At 36.7% G+C, this 9,134-nt stretch overlaps 1 pseudogene; it reads right to left on the bottom strand.

Annotated features, from left to right (window-relative positions):
• Positions 1-7,535: 7,535 nt before the first annotated feature.
• LOC108966340 lies at positions 7,536-8,390 on the bottom strand (annotated as a pseudogene).
• Between the last annotated feature and the right edge of the window lie 744 nt (positions 8,391-9,134).

Below are 9,134 nucleotides of genomic sequence, written 5' to 3'. Positions count from 1 at the left end.
TCATGGATCTTATCCAAGTATTGATCCCTATGCTGCCACAGAGGTTATTTTTTGTGGGCCGTCCCTCTTGTCGTACAGTAGTTCTCTGTCTTTAAGGTAGTTTCGGATTATTTTCATCAAGTAGAGGGGCAACTTTCTAGTGCGTCGATCATATTTGCCATTTTGCGCTATTGAACGCATTTCTTATGTCAATTGTTGCGAGGAGGACTATTGGCTTCGAGAGTTGTTCTTTCGATGAGCTTCCGCCACGCTGCGCACGACGTCTTCCACAGCTCCGAGGTTGGACCTGCCTGGTATGAAGCCATGTTGTCGCTCTGATAGTCCTCCAGCATGAAAGATGCGGTTATGATGCGGGGTTTAAACAGTTTAGTAGCTTTCCTGCTTTGTCTAGCATGCATACAGGTTGGAATAATGATGGTGTTCTTCGGTCTCCTTTGCTTTTGCTTGTTAGGGTTAGATGCTGTCTCTTCCATATTTCTGGGAACATGCCCTCCTTCAGACATGCATTATACATGGATAGAAGTAAGTGGGGCGTTATATAGCGATTAGTTTTAACACTTCTACTGGTATCCCATCAGGCCCATCTAGCTCTTCTATATCGTCGTCTTTTGAACAGGCAGGTTTATCTAAGATTTCGGATTTCGGATTTCGTCCGTATACCAGTAAACTGCTTCCTRTCGATGTTCGCCTTTTATTTTGGGCATTGCTATTTTACGTGCCTCAGTGATGGTGCTCAGAGTTGATTGGGTAATCAGACTAGCTGTGCAACTTGCACGGTATTTTTTTGGGTTTTCGTCTATGACCGCAAGGAGCTTTTCTGAGTCCAGTTTGGAAGCGTTCCATTTACGTGTTTCTCTTCTTTTCGTCGTTGCTGGATTTTTATCTGTTCGTATGAGATAGGATATGAATTGGTGATCGCTGCCAGTATAGTCTTTCAAAACTTTCCAGAAGAGTACAACACTATAAAAAAATAACGCATTTAGTAACAGGTAAACAATCTTGCAATATTTTACTTAATTAAGAATCTCACGAAAATATGAAAAATGTGTTGCGGTTTGCATAAGAGAAAATGCTAGAACATTACAACAAGAAAAGGCTTCCAAAAAGTTATTAAAAAGGATACATTATATATGAAAATATATGGCTGAATAAATGTTGACCCAATTTATCGGGGAATACAAACCACACCCGCGTGAGTGTTTAAAATTAAAAACACAGTGTTTTTAAGAAAAGTACAATATATATTTAATAATTATTTATTTAGCAAGTGGTTCTTTGCGATATTATACAAAATTGTGTTCGAWTCGAATTAYTTTCCAATGGTTTGGGTCGGTATAAGTCGKCGCGGKCGGCTSCAAGYCAAAGGTAGTGTYGACGTGGCGCAGGATGTATATAAAGTTGATGATCGAACTGTATGTGGCGAATGTGATGGCGAAAAGTATCGACAGTGTGTAAAAACGAATGTGGTCCGCTTTCCCTTTTTCCCATCYTTTTTGTTGAGTGGGTTGAATAATGTAGATGTAAGGTGAGTTCTGTTGAGTGGTGTCATTAGTTGTGGTGGATTCCGCTATTGTATTAGGGTGCGCCAGTTTTCTCGGGTAGAGTGGGTAGATGCTTAACTCATTTAAACATCCTGGGTTATTATATTTGCGGTTATTTCTTGATAGGTTAAGATTCGTGTTCTTATTTCAAATTTCGTTACCATCGGCTTGTTAAACTATTTTTTTATTATTTGCCGTTTCTGCGGCTTATTGCCTTTTAAAGGATAGTAACTCCACGCCTAGCTCAGATGGGGCCAGAATGGGTACTCCTTAGCCCTAGATTTAGGACTATGATTTAGAGGGGTCTTGCGAGAGAATGGCCGTGAATGGAGAACGGATTTGATTCTTAGAGAAGAGAATTCTTCATAATTAATTTGAAGCTTTATGCAGCTGATTCCCTTAACCTACTCATATGAGGCGCGCTTGAATAGATGCGATAAGAGGGACCATTGACTTTTGAAAGTGTAGGTGCGCTACTGTATCGCATTGGGAGTATCCCTTAATTTCTTTTTTTTTTTTAATTTTATTAATCTTGAAAACGTAAGCCTCTATGGGGCAATATTGTATGTAAATGTGTAGATTTTTCGACTTTCGGAAACAATTTCTTCATATTTTATATTTAAGTGCGTATGCACTAATTTCATGTTTAGTACATACATATCTTGAGATTTTTTAAGCAGGATTTTTGTATCATTATTGGCGAAAGCCATTCTGCGGGGTCGAAAAGTTACGAACGTATATTTGTGTTTTTGTGTGTGTGTGAGAATCTGAACTTGTTTTTTCTACCTTTATGTTGGGTAATGGAAAATTGGGGGCTCTAATGGTTGTCGTACGACGTACCGGCCAGTATTTGATCGAGTAGTTGTGGCTTTTGAAAAGTGCTCACAATACCGATCTTTTATAGTTTTGTTTTTTATTGGAAGTTTCCTTAACCTTTGCAATTTTCTTAATTGTGAATTAGGATATTTGTCCTCAACTTGAGTTGGTATGGTGGTAACTGGTTCAGTAACTAGCCACCTTGTGCTTCGCTGTTCAGCGTTTGACCTTTTTGTGCATTTGAGCAACATGGTGTCTCTTGGCTATTTTTATAATTCGGTTTTCGGGATTTCTGGTTGCAATTAAACTTGTGGTTCTTGATTTATAAGCGCTTTTATAGGGTGAGATTGGATATGTGCTGTAATGAAGCAATGAAATGTGTCTTTTACGACAATATAAGCAGTAAAATTTGCTTCTGTAATTTTTAAAATTATGTGTATGGGACAAACAGTTTGTACAGAGTCTTTTTGATCTGTCAAAGTTGTTCCTTTCGTTAATATTTAATTTCTTAAACTATTCGTTTAAGCTTATGCCCTCTTCTGCATAGTTCGCATGACGTATGTTTTCTCTATTCGGATGTGAACGCTTGTATTTTGTTAGAAATTCTATCTGATTTCTGTGTGGTGTTGTTTTGATTTCTTTTTCCAATATTTATTAGGTCTATTTATTTTTTCACCTACAGTAATTTGTTTAATATTTCTTGCTATTTGTACTTTTAAAAATGTAACTAATTGTCACCTCGTTTTTTGGTTTTGAACATAATGTTATGGTTTTATGTATGTATACATATGAAAGTGTACGTATATATATAAAATATTTTTTTGTTGCCACACAACTTGTGCTCTTCTTTTTTTTTTTTTTTGTTTTTGTTCGCCAYTGCTCGTCTTTCCTTAAAGTTTGTAGCCACTTATAGGTATACCTAACATTTTTGTTGTTTAGTATTTTGTAGCCTTTTTTGCTTGTTCGCTCCCGATTGTTTTGTTTTTGTGTTGACTTTATTGTTTAGGCGCTTTTAGTTTTCGGACCCGATTTTATGTTTTTTTTGTATTTGTACAGTTTTGTAAATTTTGCTTTTGTTCGTTTCTGCACTTTGTATCATTTCACTTTGTTGCCGAAATTGATTTTGTTTTTTGTCACTGTTTGTTTTGTTTTTGCTTGGGTCACTGCACTTATGTAGTTTATTCTGCTTTTAGTTTGTCACCACACTTTTATGCATATACATATGTACATATGTATGTACGTATATTACTGCAGCTCATAGTGCCTCTCTGTGAAGCTCGAAGGACCATGAATAAATGTTGACCCAATTTATTGGGGAATGCAAACCAGTGTATTAAATGTTTCAATTGGCTCTCACACCCGCGCGAGGGTTTAAAAGGAAAAACAGTGTGTTTTTAGGAAAAGTACAATATATCTTTAATAATTATTTATTTAGCAAGTGGTTCTTTGCGATATTATACAAAATTGTGTTCGATTCGAATTATTTTCCAATGGTTTGGGTCGGTATAAGTCGGCGCGGGCGGCTGCAAGCCAAAGGTAGTGTTGACGTGGCGCAGAATGTATATAAAGTTGATGATCGAACTGTATGTGGCGAATGTGATGGCGAAAAGTATCGACAGTGTGTAAAAACGAATGTGGTCCGCTTTCCCTTTTTCCCATCTTTTTTGTTGAGTGGGTTGAATAATGTAGATGTAAGGTGAGTTCTGTTGAGTGGTGTCATTAGTTGTGGTGAATTGCGCTGTTGTATTAGGGCGCGCCAGTTTTCACGGGTAGAGTGGGTAGATGCTTAACTCATTTAAACAATGGGGAAAGAAATAAATTAATCCCCAAGTACAAAAAACGAGTAGTAATAGAAGATTTAGGAAGTTAAAATAGAATCAAAATAATTCATAAAGATAATATGAAATGTTAAAATTCTTATACATCATCATAATTTGCAAGCCCATCCTGTCATCACAGCCTAAATAGAAATCGTGGATCTCAATCCCGCAAATGGATATCCCTTTCTGAACCGAAAAAAAGTGAAGTTGGATATACATACCTATAAAGAATTGTATAAAGAAATAGTTGACAATTTAGAGTAATTCCACATCATAGAATTGAGAAAAGAGAATTAGGTAATATAATAGGGCAGGTCTTAAATATATTTATGGTGTCATGGACGACGAAGACCGTCAAGAAATAGAAGCCAAATTAGAAAGAAACCCAATCAATTCACACAATGAGTTTGTCAAGGTTGAGAAAAACATTACAAAAAATTAGTTTTACTAAAGATATCAATCTATCAATAGACATTCAACCCATACCGAATGTAAGTCAAACAGAACTAAATATACAGGAAAAAGAAATTTTATGTCTAAACGATGTCACATATAAAAATACCATCAAAAAAGAATTAGAAGAATATAAAGATGAATGCATCGAATCTTTATTTAGTAGTCATCACGGCTGAATATATGTATAATATATATATAATAACCAATCAAAAGGAAAAGAAATGGATACAAACCATATTTACGTAATCAATGCAAAAAACTATTTATCATAACTTTAATTCCATCAATTTGAGGAAGTTAATACCACCAGTGATATGTTATATGAACATATATATTAGTATGTCATAAATATGTAACATGACCTTTACGACACATATGGGCCGTCTTAAGTGGATTGGATATATAGTATTTAGAATATAAGGTGAAGTCATGTGTAGAAGATTACGCAAGCGAGGAAAGTTCTCTGATCGCCATTTACTTGGGAGTGGCAAGAAACGATTATTTTATATAGGGCTCAAACAGCTCACGACGTACGATCTTTGACCAAGTATCCTCCGGGTAGCCTAAGAACACGGTCGGTAAATTCAGCTTCCACGAGGAGACATCCCCAAACGGTTGAGGCTGATCGACTTCGCCGGGGCCAGAAATATGGTTATTTGTAGTACTAGATTCCAGCATAAGAAGATACATCAAGCTACCTGGCTGTCTCCGGATCGAAAAACCACCAACCAGGTCGATCATGTTGTGATAGATGGAAGACACGTCTCCAGTGGTTTAGACGTGCATCCGCTCCGAGGTCCTAACATCGACTCGGACCAATATCTTGTTGCAGACACGATTCGCACCCGCTTCAGTGCAGCAAAAAACGAACGTCAACAACACAGGGAAGCATTGACGTCGAGAAGCTATAATCACAACAGACAACCGAAGGATTTTCTACTCGACCATGCGCCAAATCTTGGAAAAGACCCGTGAAAGAAGAAGCGACGCTCACCACCTATTCGTCGATTTCAAAGCTGCTTTCGACAGCACGAAAAGAGCTGCCTTTATGCAGCGATGTTTGAATTTGGTATCCCCGCAAAATTAATACGGCTGTATAAACTGACGTTGAGCAACACATAAAGCTCCATCAGAATCGGGAAGGACCTCTCTGAGCCTTTCGATACCAAACGAGGTTTCAGACAAGGCGATTCCTTATCGTGCGACTTTTTCAACCTGCTTCTGGAGAAAATAGTTCGAGCTGCAGAACTAAATAGAGAAGGTACCATCTTCTATAAGAGTGTTCAGCTGTTAGCGTATGGCGATAATATTGATATCATTGGCCTCATTACCAGCGCCGTTAGTTCTGCTTTCTCCAGACTGTACAAGCAATCAACACAAACAACGAGGGCAAGACGAAATATCTCCTGTCCTCAAACAAACATTTGTCGCAGTCGCGACTTGGCACTCACGTCACTGTTGACAGTCATAGCTTTGAAGTTGTAGATAATTTCGTCTATCTTGGAACCAGCGTAAAACCACCAACAATGTCAGCCTCAAAATCCAACGCAAGATAACTCTTGCCAACAGGTGCTACTTCGGACTGAGTAGGCAATTGAGAAGCAAAGTCCTCTCTAGACAAACAAAAACCAAACTCTATAAGTCACTCATAATTCCCGTCCTCCTATATGGTGCAGAGGCTTGGACGATGACAACAACTGATGAGTCGATGCTGCGAGTTTTCGAGAGAAAAGTTCTTCGAAAGATTTATGGTCCTTTGCGCGTTGGCCACGGCGAATATCGCATTCGATGGAACGATAAGCTGTATGAGATATATGAAGACATTGACATAGTTCAGCGTATTAAAAGACAGCGGCTACGCTGGCTAGATCATATACCCGCCAGGGGAAGTAGAGGAAGAGGAAGAGCTCCACTCCGTTGCAAGGACCAGGTGGAGAAGAACCTGGCTACGCTTGGAATCATGGTACAAGGGAGTACGGAAAGTCCCATTCACCGTAGTAAAAGAGCCATTCACAGTCCTTAACCTACCCCCAAGTGTACGTTCACAATAAAAACATCATGGCCACCTCTGGTGAATAAAGTTGGCGAGAGGTTAAAACGGGTTGCGTAAAGCAAAAATGCTTATTATTAAATTATAAATTTACAGTACTATGTTTATACATTTATAAATACTATTTTAAATTTTGCTTATAGAATGAAATTTAATGCTGTTATCGAAAGATTTAATTATATCTTCTTGATATAAATTAATATGCTATATATTTTTAAGCGTTTTAGTTAACTTATTCATGAACAAACTGGAAATTATTTTTGATAATGAGTGGACCAAAAAAGATAACTATTGTCGAAAAATTTAGTATTACATATCATAATAATTAGTCCGTTAGATTTACCATATTATTTTTTTAGTTTCAAGCTAAGTTTTTAAATAATAAAAAAAGGATTCTTAGAGGAATTATTTTTTGAGTTTGCAATATCTATATAGTAGTGAAAAGTAGTTTAAATTAGCTTGCCCACCACTATTTAGCCATGCTCAATAGCAATACTGGCATAATATTTGAAAAAAAATGGTTGTTCGAAATATACTCCATTTGAAATTATCCTAATCGATAATAACTTGCTTGGCCAAAATCAAAATACAACTCAAATTCCTTATTTTTTAATAGCGGTTCATTATTAATCAAATTACACTTTTTTGTTTTTTAAAGTTAATTATCAATTTCCACATGGTTCATAATCGACAATAATTCACTAGATGTAAAGACGAATTGTAATTCGCGTATTTGCAAATGTTTCTTTTCAAATCGCTGCTTGGCCACCAACGCCACCAACTTTTGGTTGATGAGTGTTGTTTATTATTTTCTTGGCCGTTGTTATTAGCGTTGTTACCATTATAGTAGCTTTATGCAAACATACGTAGTTCTTCCCGATGTTTCATCGGGTTTGATGGAAGTGGTTCCCCCACTCTCCCAATTTGGCATCATAACATTGCGYAGCACGATATGGTCGCAATTCCCATGATACTTTCTCTTCCATGGAGGTCAACTGACATCGGTAATACATTCGCGATCGATACGTTCCTCTCCAATATGTAGATCACCAATAGGTTGTCCAGGACAGATAAGCTCAGTGAACTTGACTTTCAATAGGAAGGTAGGATCGCAACGCATGTCTTAAAGACGGTATCCCCACAATTTTTCATCTTTGCGCACAACACGATTAATTGACTGGTTCCAATTAATTCGCTAAGCTGGTAACGCTTTGGTCTGCAAGTTGGGTGTTGAGTGTTTAGCATACTAAAATGGTATGTAAATTCAATTTTGCTCAAACCTACCCAACAGCTTTATCGGGATACTTAGCGCAATTGACAATAGTTTTTGCAACATCCGAACAGCACATTCACCGTAGTATTTGCTCTCAAAAAGTTACCCACCCTCAAGCATAAAGCTCATTGTTTTAGGACTAGCATTTAAGGCAGACAAATAATTAAACTTTGAACACCAGCTTCTTTGTTGATTCTATAAAAAAATAAAATAAAAAGTACATGGTGAATCTTCTGAAATAAAGTTTAATTTTAGCTTACCTAGCAATGGGACGTGCACCTTCCACGAGCACGTAATTGAATTTAAAATTTTGTCTCGAATTCACTACCAACTAAATTGATAACTACATTTGAGTACTTCACAGCATCGCGTATCGCTTTTTCATCTCTTAAATCATAAAATTGGAACAACACCGGACCCATTACGCAGGAATATTAACGAAGACATATTTAATTTTTTCGTACTTTTATTGGAATAAATCGATCTGTTATTTATTTTCCCAATGGAAATTCCAAACACTTCTTCCAGATCCAAATAACTAAATAAACGATAGTAAAGGATTGTTCCATGAAATAAATTAAAACAAATTGTCTTGCAAAAACCTGTTATGATTATGGCAGTGAATGGGCATTTTCTGGACCCCACCATTCGGCATGGTTGCTTATTTGTTCATAACATTTTTCTGTGGTGAACTTACCACAATTAAAACGAGGCATAAATAAAATATTTAATTTTTCATGTATTTGCTCATATTGCCCTCATCTTTAAAAATATATATTAAAATAAAAATATTTTCTTTTGAAAATATATTACAGTTTTATATATAACCAATATTTTTGKGACAACTTTTCCATTAATTTTTAGAAAATAATACAATGCAACCAGTTTCCGGTTAAAAGTCGGCCATTTTGGATTCCAATAGAACCTCCCCTTGACGTTTCTACAGTAACACCTCTCAGCTGTGGCTTTGTTTACATATCAGCTGATAGCGACTCAACACCTCTTCTACCGTGCTTGGAATATCTAATTGCCACCATAATTTCGCGTAATCTACGCCAATTAAGAAAGAGAAGATGATGAAATATTATACTTTGCCAATATGGTCCGCCTTAAGTGGACTCAAGAAAAATTCTTAAATTGAAAGATGGACGTTTCCAATTAACACATATGATCTGCCC

This window comes from Bactrocera latifrons, unplaced genomic scaffold (assembly GCF_001853355.1).
Source record: "Bactrocera latifrons isolate USDA-ARS-PBARC rearing strain unplaced genomic scaffold, ASM185335v1 scaffold_1590, whole genome shotgun sequence".
Classification (NCBI taxonomy): domain Eukaryota; kingdom Metazoa; phylum Arthropoda; class Insecta; order Diptera; family Tephritidae; genus Bactrocera; species Bactrocera latifrons.
Note: the sequence above shows the minus strand (reverse complement) of the source record. Positions and strands in the feature narration are given on the sequence as shown.